At 46.2% G+C, this 17,044-nt stretch overlaps 1 pseudogene; it reads right to left on the bottom strand.

Annotated features, from left to right (window-relative positions):
- Positions 1-8,694: 8,694 nt before the first annotated feature.
- LOC146870890 (olfactory receptor 5V1-like) lies at positions 8,695-9,304 on the bottom strand (annotated as a pseudogene).
- Between the last annotated feature and the right edge of the window lie 7,740 nt (positions 9,305-17,044).

Below are 17,044 nucleotides of genomic sequence, written 5' to 3'. Positions count from 1 at the left end.
TTGTTCAACTTGTATGTGAAACCGCTGGCTGCTGTTGTCAGGCAATGTGGCCTTACCATGACATCGTATGCCGACGACACGCAGCTGGCGGTGACACTCAGTGGGGACCCTGAGGTGACTGCGCCCAGGTTCCGTGCAGGACTTATAGCTGTGGCTAGCTGGATGCGTAGCAACTGCCTACAGCTCAATGCTAAGAAAACCGAGGTCCTGGTTGTAGGGAAGCAGGCGGAACTCTGGGGAGACCAGTGGTGGCCTTCCGAAATGGGGGTGTCCCCCATCCCAGCGGCCGAAGTTAAAAATCTGGGGGTTTGGCTGGATTCTAACCTTTCTTATACCAGCCATACAAAGAAGACAGCAGCTACCTGCTTTGGTATTCTGCGAGGACTGAGGCCAGTCCTCAAATTCTTTGACCCTCCCACTCGGCAACTGGTGGTTCAGGCCTCTATCCTTTCCCGGCTGGACTACGGGAGTGCCTTGCTACTTGGAGTCAACCAGGCTGAGGCTACTAGGCTTCAGAGGGTGCAGAACGCTGCTGCACGGGCCATTGTTGGCCTTCCGAGACGATGTTCTGTCTCTGCTGTTCTGACCTCCCTTCACTGGCTTCCGGTCAGACAGAGAATCAAATTTAAGGCTCTCTGTCTGACATTTAAGATTCTGAAGCTTTCCTCTCCCCCTGCTTTGGCGGGCCTTATTTCTTCATACGTCCCCACGCGGTCCCTCAGGTCTGAATCTTACCATCTGGCGATTAAGCCTAGGTTCAGGCTGAGTAGGATGGGAGAACGCTCCTTCCGTGTTCTGGCGGCTGATCTATGGAATTCCCTTCCTTTACATATTCGTGCCCTAAATAGTCTGACTCTTTTTAGACGCGCCATTAAAACCCACCTGTTTGCCTCTGCTAATTGATTTCTCTTCTCCTCAGCTTTGACCTGTTGTGTTGTGTACCTGATCAGGCGCCAGGACGCCCCTTCGCTGGGGCAGCTGTGCGCCTAATAAAAGTTATTAACATAACATAACATAACAACACTACGGTTCAGGAATTTAAACACCTGGCTCGGGGTATATCGGACCATTCCCCTTTGTGGACACACTTAACCATTGGGGGGAAAAAACTGCATGTGTGGCACCCATAAACCCTTGGTTCCTGCGCAATCCCGGGATTAGGAGGGAGATCACTCGCTCGATAGATCAATATTACAATGACAATGTTGGGACAGTGGACTCCCCTACTACCCTTTGGGAGGCATTCAAGACTGTACTAAGGGGTGAAGCCCTCTCCAAAATTGCTGGCCAGCGTAAGGAAAGGAAGGCGCAAATGCTCACCATTGAACGGGATCTTCTTGCGCTGGAGAGGTAGGCGCAGGTGCACGGAACCCCAGAGGCCCAGCATCAAATGCAGTTGAAAGCAGCTGAGTATAAGGCCGTAGCTACCGAGGCCGCTAAAAACCTAGCGAGGGATAGAGGAGGCCGACTCTATGACCAGGGGGACAAAGCGGGCAAATTAATTGCCTGGCTAGACAAAAAGCAGATGACGCAGAGGGTAGTGGCAGAGATTCGGACCGAGGGGGGCCCGCCCCTTACTGAACCCCAAGAGATAGTTAGCGAGTTTGCAGCACACTTCAACAGAGTATATAGCAGAGGGACGGATCGATCAGAGGAGGATTCCTCCATTCTCTTAGCGAACATCCAGCTGCCCACACTTACTGAGGAAGATCGTGAGTCCTTGAATGGCGAACTCACCGCTGATGAACTGGCAAAAGCCATTCATGACCTGCAGCACGGGAAAGCCCTAGGCCCCAACGGCCTCCCTATTGAGCTGTATAAACTCAAGCCTGATTGCCTGGCCTTGCACCTCAAAAATATGTTTGAGGAGAGTAAAACTTTGGGGAGGCTACCGAGGGACCAACGTATCGCCACTTTGGTGGCTATCCCTAAAGAAGGGAAACCTAGAGACCTTTGCTCCTCATACAGGCCGATATCGTTATTAAATGCGGAACCCAAGATACTGGCGAAGCTCCTTGCAAATAGGATCAAGCCAATCATTACCAAATTGGTCCACCCAGACAAATCGGGCTTCATGCCGCATCGTAATACAGAGCTCAACCTGCGATGACTCCACGGCGTGATGGGTAGTCGCCACATGATTCAGGAGGATGCGGTTGTGGTATCATTAGATGCCGCTATGGCATTTGACACCCTTGAATGACCTTATATGATGGTGGTCCTTAAAAAATTGGGCTTTGGGCCTAATTTTATCAGATGGGTGCGCCTCCTCTACACTGAGCCCCTGGCCCAGGTAGTGGTGAACAACAAGAGCTCTGAAATTTTCACATTGGGGAGGGGGACGCGACAGGGCTGCCCCCTCTCACCCTTGCTCTTCGCCCTATGCTTGGAACCTTTGGCAGCCTGGATGAGACAGAACCCCTCGATACTACGGCTCAGATGTACGGACGGGTGGGAGGACCGGATCTCGTTATATGCTGACGACATCCTATTGTACCTAGCTTCCCCCTCTAAATCCCTCCGAGTGGCCCTAGATATCTTCACCAGTTTTGGGGAAAATTCGGGCTATAGCATCAACTGGGGGAAATCATTACTCTACATACTACACGGTGCCCCTCCATCCATACCGCGTAACTGCCCGATCCAGATAGCAGCGGACGGGTTCAAGTACCTTGGAATTTTTGTCTCTGGCGATGCAAAGACCTGCTTCGAAAGGAACCTCGTGCCACCCCTGCAGCGGTTCCAAAGAGACACGGCGATTTGGAAGAAGCTCCCGCTATCGCTGCTGGGTCGGGCAGCCCTATTTAAGATGATGGTGCTGCCGCGGTTTTTGTATGCACTCCAAAACTACCCCGATGTAGTCCCACACAAATATTTTGCCGATATTGAGGCCACTCAGAGAGACCTACTCTGGAATGGCACGCCACGCATCTCATTCCTCAAGCTTACATTGGGGTGGTACGATGGGGGTATAGCACAGCCGGACATCCGCAAATACTACTGGGCAGCACACCTCTCAGATATTAACCAGGGCACATACAGGAGTGGGGATTTCGAAACTGGGATTTGATAGGGATATCCCATATAAGGGACCTATGGGAGCCCAAGGGGATGGTGGCCTTTGCCTCCTTACAATGCACTTACGACCTGGCGCAATCAGAGATTTTCCGATACATGCAGATCAGACACTCACTCCTATCAAACATTCCACCAGGAACGACGCTCCCGGAATCCTCCCCCTTAGAGGACAGACTGCTTGACGGTTACCTGCCGGAGAGGATGTTATGTTATGTTATGTTATGTTACTCCGCACTTTTTGAGCGCACGGCTACCCCAAAAGGGTGTCCCGGCGCTTTGGCAAGGTGACCCAGAGAAACACGAAACCAAAGGGAAAGACCTACTACCGTCACACTAGATTACTTAGTAAAAAGCAGAGTTTTCAACTCCTTTCTGAAAGCCAGAAGATTATTCGCCTTCCGAAGGGAAAGTGGAAGCTCGTTCCACAGGCAGGCTGTCACGTACTGGAAGGAGCGACCTCCCATCCGGACACGTTTGACCACAGGCACCTCCGTTTTAGCCAGGTCCGCCGACCTCAGCAGCCTCCGCGGCACATAGAAGACGATACGCTTCCTCAGATAGTGAGGGCCAATCGCATGAAGGGCTTTGAAAGCCAAAGTGAGGAGCTTGAATCTAATTCTCCCCAAAATTGGGAGCCAGTGCAGCCTAGCCAAAAGCGCAGAGGCACTAGCTCTCCTAGGCAACCCATAAATAGCTCTGGCCGCCGAGTTCTGGACAATCTGCAGTTTAGATAACAAATACTTAGGTAGGCCTGCAAAAAGAGCATTTGCATAATCCAGGCGGGAGCCCACAAGCGCCTGGACTACCTTCCTACGATACTGCAGTGAAAGTAGAGGAAGACATTTCCTAAGCATCTTAAGGATGCTGAAACATTTCCCTGCTAATCCCAGGATGTGTGGACGAAAAGATAGAACATCGTCAAACACCACTCCGAGATTTTTTACCTGGGATGATGGCTTCTCTGGGGGGGACATGTCCTGGGGCCACCATGACTTCCAGCCCGGATCAGGGGCACAGCCGAAAAAGAGCAGCTCAGATTTGTCTGAGTTGCATTTCAGGCTGTGCCGCTGAAACCACGCAAAGACTGCACTCAGGCAGTCCTTGATTCTGCCGCCGCAAAAGGCCTCTCCCTTCCTGCAAGTGAACAAGAGCTGGGTATCATCAGCATATGAGATGACCCGGGCCCCGAACGCCTCCGCTACCTCCGCAAGAGGGGCCATGTATATGTTAAAGATGGTGGGGCTCAGGATAGAGCCCTGAGGCACCCCCACCTCCAGCGGAAGCATTTCGGCCGAGAACGGTGGGGCCCAAATCACCTGTCGGCGGTCGGCAAGAAAGGATTGAAACCAGTCCAACACCGTCCCTCGCAGACCAATCTCCCTAAGTCTTGAGAGAAGGCCTGCGTGTGGGACGGTGTCGAATGCCGCCGATAAGTCCAACATAACCAACATAGCCTTTCCCCCATGATCGAGCGTCTCCCTGATGGCGTCGGTGACCTCAACCAGAGCCGTCTCCGTGCTATAATTCGCACGGAAGCCGGACTGGGAGTCATGCAGCAGTTTGTTGTTCTCAATAAAGGTGGTCAGAGTATGCTGAACATGTTTCTCCAACACCTTCGCCAGAGCAGGGAGGAGGGAGATTGGTCTGTAGTTAGCGCATTGCAGGGGGTCGAGCTGAGGCTTCTTAATCAGCGGCAGAATAAGTGCGTGTTTCCATTGGCGTGGAACCACCCCTGAGCTTAATGAGAGATTAAGCAGGGGGTTCAGCAAACCGTTCACCGCCGGAGCCACCATGCCCAAGCATTTCGCCGGACAGACATCCAACGGCGAACCAGATTGCAGCCTAGATAGCAGCTCAAGCGATGTCTCACAGGACAACTGGGGAAAAGCAGACAATAAGGGCCCAGTTTCGGCCAGCAAGGGCGCTAAATAAGTCAACTTGTCCCCTGACACCACGTCCACTGATTGAGAATCCGCCGTTGGAAAAGTGGCCTGAATCTTTGTGATCTTAGTCACAAAAAAGTCAGCGATCTGTTTGATCCATTCCTCCGAATGAGAATGGACCGGGGTCCCTACTGCCGGGTTGACAAACTCCTTCACAACCCTAAAGAGTTCCCTGCTCATATTATCCGCTTTATCAATTCTCTGCTCCAAGTAGTTCTTTTTGGCTGCGACAATCTGTTTATAATAAGATTTTATCGCACCTCGGTAATTCATTCGCTCCACAGGATCGTACTTGCGCCGCCACTGCCTTTCCAACTTTTTGCAGTCTTGTCGCATTATACGTAGAGCGGACGAGAACCATGGAGCAGAATTGAGATGAGCTGTTCTAGCAAGCTTCAGAGGGGCCAACTCTTCAAATCTTGCCTGCATCCAGTTCTGGACCAAGATGAGATCAGTTTCCAGAACCCCTGTCACTGGACACGGATATTTGCAGAGAGCCTCGGATAGCATATCTGCTGACACAAGATGGTAGGCCCTGAAATGCCGGGGACCTTCCTCTCGAGCCCTTTGACTAAGCCTGGATTCAAGCACCAAGTCAAAATTTATCAAATAGTGATCTGACCAAAGGACCGGGAGTGGAGGGAACACCTCAATGGGTTTGGAAGCAAAGATCACATCTAATGTGTGGCCTTTCTCATGAGTGGGGCTATGGATAAAAGGGGCTAGCCCTAACATTTCTGTAATCTCGCGGAGTTTAATAGCCTCCGGATCCGTAAGGCAGTCCATATGCAAGTTTAAGTCGCCCAGTAACAGGCAATGCGCCGAACGCATACAAGGTACAGACAAGGCCGACTGTAGGTCCTCAAAAAAGGATCCAATGGGTCCAGGGGGTCTATAAAGGAGAATACCAGTACAGGTCTGGGACGCCGATAGATGGAGTCTAAAGCCTAATGCTTCACATCCGGCAATGCTGTCCACCACAAAGGAGGAACAGTCAAAAACCTTGTCCACTACCAGAGCCACCCCGCCGCCTCGTCCCTCAGTTCTATCCCTCCGTAAGATGGAATAATTAGGAGGGACAGCACAGGCGATGTCGGGTTCAGAACCCACTCCCAGCCAAGTCTCAGTTAAAAATAAACAAGAGATCTTGGCGTGCGCGAGTAGATCCCATATATCCGAAGTGTGGCGAGGCAGGGACCTAGTGTTGAGCAGCGCGCACTGGTAGTGTTGCGGAGGAGTAGATGGACTATGGGTAGATGATAATAAGGGGAGCCAATTACACACGGGGCAACCCCGTCCCAAACGGCGATCTCCCTAACATATAAAATACTCATACACCACACCCTGGATCCATTACTTACACACACGGGAAAATGGGAAAGTGATGGTCTAGAGATCGACGATGAGGAATGGAGGGAGGCACTGTCATCCCCCAAAGAGGTGGCGATATCGGCAAAGCTGAGGCTTATACAGCTTAAGATACTACACCGGATATACATCTCAGGTACACGATTGGTATTGATGGGACGGAGTGAGGATGGGCTTTGTCGGAGAGGATGTGAGGAGTTAGGGACATTTCTTCACATCGTGTGGGAATGCCCTCAAATACAAACATATTGGGTGCGAGTGCACAAATGTATGAGCGAGGTCTGGGGGGTAAAATTACGACCTGAAGCTAGAAGGTGCCTCTTGAACATTTGGGAGCTCACGGACTTGTCTACAAAAGGTAAAATATGGGCAACGCTAGGGCAGGTAATTGCAAAACGAAACATAGCGCGTCTATGGGGAGCGGAAACACCCCCACTGATTAGCGCATGGCAGAAAGACATGGACTGGTGTATGCTGCAAGAGAAGACAGTTTATACGGCACGGGGGTGCCCCAGGAAATGGGTGGCGGTGTGGTCCAAATAGAATGAATACCGTGGAAACCTGTGTGAACCTCCCATGATCCCTTCCCTTGCGGAACCATTTACGCCGTGATGTTCCGGCACTGATTTACGCTTGAATATTATTCCACACAGAATGATAATGATCTATGTTAGCCTATGGATGCAGCACTGTACAACCCATAAGTGTAATGATACAATGACCAACAAGTTACATGTTTCATTAATAAAAAGATTCTCAAAAAAAAAAAACTATTAACCACATTTATATGGTAAACCCTTATTCAGTTGTGTTCAATCTGTATACAACTGTTCAGAGAAAGCCAAAATAGGGAATGCGAATTCCAAAACAAATGCCCTACTACATGCAGCTGTTATCTGTATCAAACCCCTGCCACAACCTGAACCTACAGTAAGAAAAGAAGCTGATAGTAGAGAATAGAGTACTGTAAACAGTGTTTACTCTATAGAGAGAGTTCATTCTATACCATACTGTTTGAAAACAGTGAAACTTTCATGAGAAATACACCACAGAGTATTTAAAGGAATATTCTAAGAACACTCTACATTCTATACCAAAGTTGTCAAAAAAGACACTATTTGCTAAACATGACCAAGATCATGCAAGACCAAGAAGGTGCTAAATATCATACTACTGCATTCTTCATAATGGGATGAAAACTTTACAGATATTCCTTCTTCTAAAGAAAAACAAGCACGCATACATAGGTAAGTACCTGGTGCACACACTCATCCATGTGAAGTGTAAATTATTATGGTGGCACAATTCTCTCTAATAACTAAAGGCTGCATACAAAAGTTACTATCTCCTACGTAGAATCTTTCTCATGTTGGAAACTTTTCAGGCAGAACCAAAAGGTTGTGTGGAACATAACGAATAGAAGTCACCTGTTTATTCGACACACACAGTTACTCGCAAATTCAAACATTTATTAACATGTTGAATACCTCAACAGAGCTATGGTGCATTAGGAAAACATGCATTTAGTAAAGAATTACACCTATTAGCTTCACCCAAGCTGTCCAAAATTACATAAAAAAGTAACATGGTACTTACCACTATGAGGACTGTAAAACAAATTTGCACACTCATTATGATGTCATCAATTATGTGTTTTGAAATGTTATCAATGATGTCATAAATGATGTCATAGATGATAAGTGAAATCATTTGTGAAGTCAAAAGCAGTGCATGGTGGGGACGGTAGTTATAGTTAGCGCTGCTAACTGTAACTGGTGAATTCCTGTATTTTTTTTAGCTCAGAACATGATTGTTCACACTGACAAATTCACCTAACTATACCATTACTTAAAACTTTGTTTTTTGCAGTGAAACTAAAACAGACATTTTTATTACGCCTGACTCTAATGTTACTTTAACGTTTGTTTTTTCCAGTTAATGTGTGTAAGTGCGTGTTGGTGTGTGTTTGTTCCTGTGTATGTGATACTTAAAGGATTTTATTAAATTTATTTTGGCAGAATTCCCATGTCCAAGCAGATGCTTTAAAATGCTTTGCAAGAGAGAAATATTGGAGCTAAAAAGGTTAAGTCATATATATGGCAGAAGAGTCAAGTTTAAGCGCTTTCTCGTGTTTCTTAACCTTTCTTAATATGAGGAGACAGGCAGAGGGAATTCCAAATGTTGCAAAGGCAGAGATCACCGATAAAACATTTTGTAACTTGAAAGACAGAGCAACAGTCGATCTTGAGAGGCTCTTAGCTGAAATCAAACAGTAATCACAAGGAAGCAACTTCTTGAAGAGTAACTATTTAGAGAAAAAGTCTCTAAAATATACAACATTATCTAAGCACCTGAATCTTATGCATGGCTTTTTCAGTACTCCTTGCACATCTTTGTTCCTTAAACTATAGATAATTGGATTTAATGTAGGTGTTACTATTCCAAAAAGCACTGTGACTAACTTGTCCCGGTTCAGAAGATTGGCTGAAGTAGGCCGGATATAACTGAAGAACGCTGTCCCAAAAAATAAACAGACCACAGTCAAATGTGAAAGGCATGTAGAGAAGGCTTTGTGATGCCCCTCAGATGTCTTGATCTTTAGGATGGCCAGGATGATGAACACATAGGACAGGAGTGTGAGTATGAAGGAGCCGATGATAACAGATGCTCCTGTTGTATAGACCAATAATTAACATGGGTGTCACTGCATGAAAGGGCCAAAAGAGAGGGAGGTCACAGAAGAAATGGTTGATCAGGTTAGACTGGCAGAATGGGAAAAGGAAAGTAAAAACTGTATGTCCAAGAGAGTTTAGAAGACCTGCAACCCAACAGGTAGTAACCAACAGGAATAAAACACAATTATTCATGATGACATTGTAACGCAACGGTTTGCACACTGCTACATAGCGGTCCAGACATCAAGCAAACAACACGGTTATATACAATTGACCCTTTATATACCTGGGTATGGGACGTAGTCATATACAATCAACAAAGGTGGTATAAAGGAATTGATATACACATTATTTTTAGATAGAGCACATTTAATTACTCTCTTTCTAGTTATCAATCTAGATAGATTCTATCAGAACATTTTTGCAATCTACATAGATAATGGCATCTAATCAAGAAGGAAACAACAATACATAAATACACATAAATTGTACATACACCAGGGACTAACATACAACAAAGAAAAACAGCTCGTACATATACACTAACCCCTAAACAACCAAAAATAACTTCCGCTAGTGTCCTCCTAATGGTTCTGGACGGACCACTGGGAGATAGTCCAAAGAGTCCCTTTTTCAGAAGGAGGAGTCGCAGAAAAAAAGTAATGATTGGACACTGCACGACAGTACGCTGAGATGGTCTACACTAATAGAAAGATTTTCAGTGTACTCTTTGGACTATCTCCCAGTGGTCCGTCCAGAACTATTAGGAGGACACTAGCGGAAATTATTTTTGGTTGTTTAGGGGTTAGTGTATATGTACGAGCTGTTTTTCTTTGTTGTATGTTAGTCCCTGGTGTATGTACAATTTATGTGTATATATGTATTGTTGTTTCCTTCTTGATTAGATGCCATTATCTATGTAGATTGCAAACATGTTCTGATAGAATCTATCTAGATTGATAACTAGAAAGAAAGTAATTAAATGTGCTCTATCTAAAAATAATGTGTATATCAATTCCTTTATACCACCTTTGTTGATTGTATATGACATAGCGGTCCAGAGACATGATGGCCAATAGAAGGCATTCAGCCCTACCCACGGAAAAGAAAGAGTACATCTGTGTCATGCAGCCAATAAAAGAAATCATCTTCACCGATCAAATAAAGTCCATTAGCATTTTTGGGACTGTGGTTGATGTAGATACCATTGAAAGACAGGTTACGCAGGAAAAAATACATGGGGGATTGTAATCTAGTGGACAGTGTTATTGTCAGTATCACCAAAGTGTTTCCCATGAGATTGAAAATGTAAAGATATAGAAACATCACAAAGACTGGGATCTGTTTTTCAGGGTCACCAGGTTCTTCATGCTCTCTATACATCATTTCTGAAAGGAACATAAATCTCTATAATGATGAATATAAAAAGGTGGGTATCATTGTTCCTCATGATATGTTATGCTTTATAATTCTTGGAGTGTAACGTCACAATGTTAGTGAGTAGAGATCAAAATATATTACTATTTTCAAAGTTTCAGGGCCAATTGAAAAATCAATAAAAAATTAATTATTTTTGCAAGTTAAATGAACAAATCAAGAAACAAGCTAAGATAAACTGCACCTGCTGCATTTATTTATAACTCTGCTTAATGTTCAGTTACCAGTTCCTTCATCAGACTTGTGATGTAGGCACCTCCAGGCTGTAACAAAATCCTCTGGATTAGCATTCAGTAACCCCGGAAATGTGTTATTACAATAAACTAAATCAAAATCATTTTCATAGTTTATTGACATTTTTGACACTTTAGATTTCAGCTAGCTACTCATGTGCACACATCAATTGGCAGAACACATAATGCAGTTGGCTTTCATACACAATATCACATCGCTAAATCTGTGGGTGCAACCGAAGACATAGACTGACCACTCTTAATGGTTTTCCCACTTTCAAACAGGTTTTAGGTTATGACTCTATTCCATTTATTAAACTGCTTTTGTGACCTGTCAAAGTAAACCTTTTGTCAGGCCCAAACTTTCCCTTTTAACACATAGAAGTCACCACTAAGGTCAGTCCTGGACAGCCCAAAGGGCAGGGTGCAGTGTATTTACAAATGTGGACATGTACTGTTGAGGTTTACATCTCCTGGTGCTGAAAAACTCTTAAATTCATTTTTCACTACTGCAAGTCTACCTCTCATAGGATACCATTGGAGTTACTTACTATAGTTAATAAGCTGTAATTTCCAAATAAGAGCAGGTAACCAGTTCATGTTTGGTGTCTTTGGAATTGTAGTGAAACATCCTTATTGATTGTGAAGTCAGATTTTACATAAGGGTGGGCGGACCTGGCGTAGTGCCTCTACTCGAAGCTCCACGGAATTTGAAAACAATTCTGTGGAGCTCCGCTGCACTCCTCCCCCCTCCCAAATAATTTAAACCACTTACCTGCTTGTCTGCTGCCTCCCCTGCCTGGCCGCTCTCCTTCCTGCTCCTCACGTCCTTCTTCAATGAATAAAACACTACACATGCGCACGCGCAAGACGTACAACATAGTGTTTTTTTCATTGAAGAAGGACGCGAGTAGCAGGGAGGAGAGTGGCCAGGCAGAGGAGGTCGCAGACAAGCAGGTAAGTGCCTTCTTTTTTCATTTTTAAATCATTTGGGAGGGGGAGGGAACGGGTAACTCTGCTCCACCACAGAGCAAGAAGTGGGCAAATCTTCTCAAACTCCGCTGGCTGAGCGGAGTTACCCGCCCAGGGTTAATTTTAAATTACAATTTTGGGAATTGTAATGGGAAACCCTATTTAATGGTAAAGTTGGGTCTTCTATTACACAATTTCAAAATTGGAACTTTTCGAAAGTTGCCATTTTCCTGCTTTTAGCCCTTTTGTGCCTGTAGCCTGGCCTGGGTCACATGAATGTGTGTAACTCACAGTTAGACTTTGTGACTTCCTTCCAGAGAGACACACAATAGTGGGATTATTTGTGCCAGAAAGGGCCATCTGCTGTCAGGATGGGAGGGTGGAACTGAGAACAACCCTACTTGCAACTGAATAACCTCTGCTTTGCCTTTACACAAAGGGCTTAACAACCTCACATTGTCACATGGAGCCAGGGCAAAGGGAGTCAAAAAATTCCTTGCACTTCAAGGCCACTGTCTAGAAGCTTCTCCCACCTTCCAGAACCCGGGCACCAAGGTATAGGAAAATCTAACACAAACACTTCAGTACACTTCTGGACTAGTGGATACTCTACCAGGACGAAGGACTGTTGTACTGCTCAAAGGACAGACACTCTGCTGGACTGCTGCTTTGAAGGAACTGCTGCTCTGCTGTGCTGACCTGCTGCCTGCTGTCCTCTCGCTTGGGTGAGAACAGAACTGGACCTGCAACCATACACTTGAACCAAGAACACAAGAGTGACCCCAAAGGCTAGTCTGCTTGCCTCCTGATCTCAGCCTCAAGGACATAAAAGGCTCCCTAACATCTTGCCCCAGCCCGGGACCCAGCTATAGTGAGTTCCTGACCCCCAAGTAGTGTCCCTCAGATATTGGATACTTTGTGTGGCTCAGGGAGCTGTATTCAAGCATTTGGTTTCTTTGCGACTGCAAATGGACCCATTCACACCAAGACCTCACAGCTTGCACCAGGATTCAACACTAAGCTCCTTCTTTCACCCTTCATGCTACAGCATCAACTGCTAGCCGGGGACTACAAATTAGTAGTGGGCAAGATTTGCGTAGTCGCACTTGGCAAAGCTCCGCGAAATGGTAAAACATCTTCCCGAGCACGCAAAAGTTCCGCAAACATGCGGCATTGCTTGTTCCGCCCATTCGCAATGCTTTTTTCTTGCTCGCGAACGCTGTTTGCATGCTCAGGGAGAAATATCTCTCGAACACGAATTTTGAAAGCGCGAACAAGCAAAAAATCCTGCAAAAGAGCGGATTGCAGAATTTTTGGCAATCCCGAGTTCTCCGTGGAACGTGAAATTACCCAAATTCTGCAAATTCCGCGAGTGAAACGGAATTTACCGCCCAGGCCTACTGCCAAAGCAAAGCTCCAGCAATGCCCACCTGCAACACCTGGCCTGCTGTTCGCTCTACACTGAATACCTCACGCTATGCTCTCCCTAATCCTTGCAGCCCCCTCTATCACAAATAAGATTCTTGGCATGAATTTGAGAGGGTCAATTTCAGCGTGCCTAATCTGGTGACTTAGGTGACGTGTGCTCCATCGCTATCGGCCTGAAAGTGTGACTTTGACCTGACCAGCGCAACCAGATTTCCCAAATTGTTGCTTTGTGCTCTTTGGGCCTATTTTCTCTACAACATTTAAAAATTCATATCTCGCATACTAGTGTTTGGATCTGTGTTGTTTTGGTCTTGTTTTATTTATTAATGCTTTACTGTTTCACAAGTACATTACACATTGCCTCTAAGGAACACAGGTTAATTTAGTGTTGGCTTGTGGCTCACCCTGATAAGGATTGTGGTTGCTGCTTGGCCATTACTAACTTCTCAGTCAACCAATAACCTAATTCCTTACACCTACCAAGTTACCAAACTTCAAGCTCATTTCCAGAGCAACATCAAAGAACGAAAACAAGCACTGATTAAAAAGAACTCACAATGGTACAAAAGTCATCTTTCAAAATATCTTTGAAATGGAAGAATTACCTGCATACAGTATAACCAAAAGATTTGACAAATTTGACCATGTCTGCTTCAGTAAACTAAAACACATAGGGTCTTTCTAGTTACACATTCAATATGGTGACCAGTGTTTCTTTTCTATTATGGTTCAATTTTGCAAAGCCTATGTGTTAGTATGAAGGATTTATAACATTAGTCATTATTATAACGCACCCTGTAGCTGTAATCTTGTGATAGTAGTGATGCAGTGGGTGGGCTTCCTTTAAGAACTGTTGATGCATTTCAGCACTCTCTACATCAGACCTGATTAGGAATAGAGCAAGGACCTATAATGTTAATGTGGATTTTTTGAGGGTTGAAGGCTATCCATGCATCACCTAGCTGCACTGCTATGACTACCAATTGATCTCTCAAGGTGATGTATAAATCCATCTCCCTCAGTCATGAACCATTGATATTTTCTCCTCTAACCAAACCCTCCTAGCAGGCATTTATTTCAGCTTTCAAACCAATAATAATGGGACAGATTCTGAACCTAGCACAAAAGGTCAATGCTTCTGACTTAGGAGTGGATTTTTGCCTTACAAATTAGATGAAAACAATATTGTCCCATGACACGAATAGTGTAATAAATTAGTTTCATGCTCAATGAAAACCCCATTATCATTTCCTCCTCAGGAAACCCACTACAAAGCCCTAAGACCCAGCAAATAATCAACCAATGTATAACTTTCCATTCTTCAGTAAACATCAAGAATATCTAAAACAAAATCATCTCCTAAAGGGCTTGCAACCGAGTTTCAAATCCACAGGATGCCAGAGGTCACACTTGCTAATGGAACCAAAAACCTTGTCACCACCCTAGAATGATTATGTGTTTATGGCACTGCCCTAAAATGTAGCTGCTCATTTCTCACCATCTAAAGGCAGCTCAGACAAGCTCATTAATTTTAGCACAACCTTATAGTAATATTTTATGAAATGTGGGTGGTGGAGGTCTAAGGGGGGAGCAAAGTCATCATTTATATTAGGTCATCCTAGTTTGTATAATGCTGGTTTAGCTGAATGTGAACTACAAGCAAAGCTTGAGATAATTCTTAGCTTCATAGTAAAAACTGAGCAGGCAAAAGGTAACTTTAAGCAAATTATTCCTCCTGCTCAATAATAAATGTTTTCATTCAAATATGCTAATTACAGAGATTATTCTGTCAACAAATATGGGGGCATTTTCTCAAGGAGCTATCGCTGAGTTATCGGCACTCTATCACGTTAAATGTATAGCCCCATTCAAAAGCTGTTGCAAACAGCCAATAACACCAGTTTACCAGCGATAGCAGCCGCAAAAAACATCGCCACAGATGACGCCGGCAACTATCGCTAACGAGATGCAGAGTTGGTGTTCCCGAGCAAAAAGCCACGACAACACCACACCTAAACATTCTCAAAGACCAGCCACATCGGCGATAAGACCACAAAACAGTTGATAAGGCGTGTTAGCAGCAGGAAATTAACACCTACTCTGACCTGGTGTAAAGTCGGACGACAACCTGCACCATCAAAGGGAGCCCAGCCCAGAGCCATACATGAAGAACAACAGATGCCATGGAGCCACTCACCATCCAACTCGGAGCCCCGATAGGGCAACAAAACCCACCCCTACCACACCCAGGACCACCACCCCGCCTTGGCCCCCCCGCACCCCCAGACCACCACAGAGGCAGCACAGACAAAGAAAACGGACCTTCAGGAAATGCACCAGCCTCACAGACCCAACACCAGACAATGTCAATGCCCACTACAGGCTCAAAAGGACAACCATCCTCCGCATCCTGAACATCATTGCCCCAGGCTGACGGTACCAACAAAAGCGGACAACCAACATCCCTCCGCAGAAAAAGCTGATGGCTGTGCAGCACCTGTTGGCCTCTGGTACCTCCCAACCAACAACCGCCAGAGTCGGAGGAGTCTCACAGCCAGCCCCATCCAAGTTCCTCACACATGTCCTGGATGCCATCATCAGCTAGGTCCCCCAGTACCTATACGTCCCCCACGATGCACAGGAACAGCTGGAGACCAAGCAAGGACTATACGCCATAGCTGGATTTCCGCATGTGTTGAGGGGCAATCGACTGCACACATGCCCTACTTGTGTCCCCTGCCGACACTGCGCACAATTACCGCAACAGAAAGCACACGCATTCCATCAATGTGAAGGCAATAGTGGACCACCGGGGACCCTTCACCAATGTCGTAGCCAACTACCCAGGCAGTGTGCATGTTTTCTTCATCTTCTGACAGTCCAACATCAACCAGCGCTTCCAGGATGGCACCTATGGGAATGCACTGCTCGTTTGCAAGTACCAAATGAACACACCACAAACCTCAACTCCACAATCATGCAACTCACAACTCTGGCAATGCACACATCACAAAATCACATACAACATGCCAAACAACATGCCCACCCACCAGACACGACAGCACAACTTACTGTGGCAACCTTGATGAGCCATGTACATGAGCCATCAACGGCATGGCCCCTCAGCCACACAATGGCGGAATGTGGAGAGAGGTGGGAACCAGGCATGTGCGAAGGAGGCAAGTGACCCATGAATGAGAATGTACACAATGCCAAGGGTGACGGAGATGTGCTGGACAGACTGCAGTATACAGACCACAGACATATCCATGTCTACATGCACTGCTGGTGTTTGGAGTGTAGTGGACAGTGGACGCAACCATGTCACCCCAGCCAGTGGGGAAGATCGCGGAAATAGAGCTTGTGACGTCCCCCACTGTAAGCGTGTGTGCATTGGGCTGACCCGGCATATGCCAGGCCAGCATAGGGGTGTGAATAAAAAGCACGTAGCTCTGGGCGTGGTTCTCTTCCGGAATGCCCATCGTGTCTGCCAGGGCGGTGTCTCCCACTCCGCCATGAGGCTGATGCTGTCACCGTGAGTGGTGCGGCCTGCGATCCTGTGTACCTGCTGCACCCCGGGCCGCTGGTCCCCGAACCCGTCATGCCCGCCCCTGCGCAGCCAGGCCTCACTACTCACCTTCCGACACCGGCATGTGTCAAAGAGGGCCCACCACATGCCGGTGCAAGCTCCAAGCCCAAGGCCCTCGACCTTGGCAGCCTCCTCAGACTATCACGGCCTCAGCGACACAGGCCTGCTTTACTCCTTTCTCGTTGACGTACTCTACCGCTGCCCCCGGCCTACACTACTGTCAAGTAGGTCACACATTTGGAACTGAGTCTTGATTTCTGCATGGCAGAGTTCATATCATTGTACGCAAGGGGACGAGTAAGAGGAAGACATGGTTCAGTC

The sequence above is a fragment of the Triturus cristatus genome, chromosome 1_1 (assembly GCF_964204655.1).
Source record: "Triturus cristatus chromosome 1_1, aTriCri1.1, whole genome shotgun sequence".
Lineage (NCBI taxonomy): Eukaryota > Metazoa > Chordata > Amphibia > Caudata > Salamandridae > Triturus > Triturus cristatus.
Note: the sequence above shows the minus strand (reverse complement) of the source record. Positions and strands in the feature narration are given on the sequence as shown.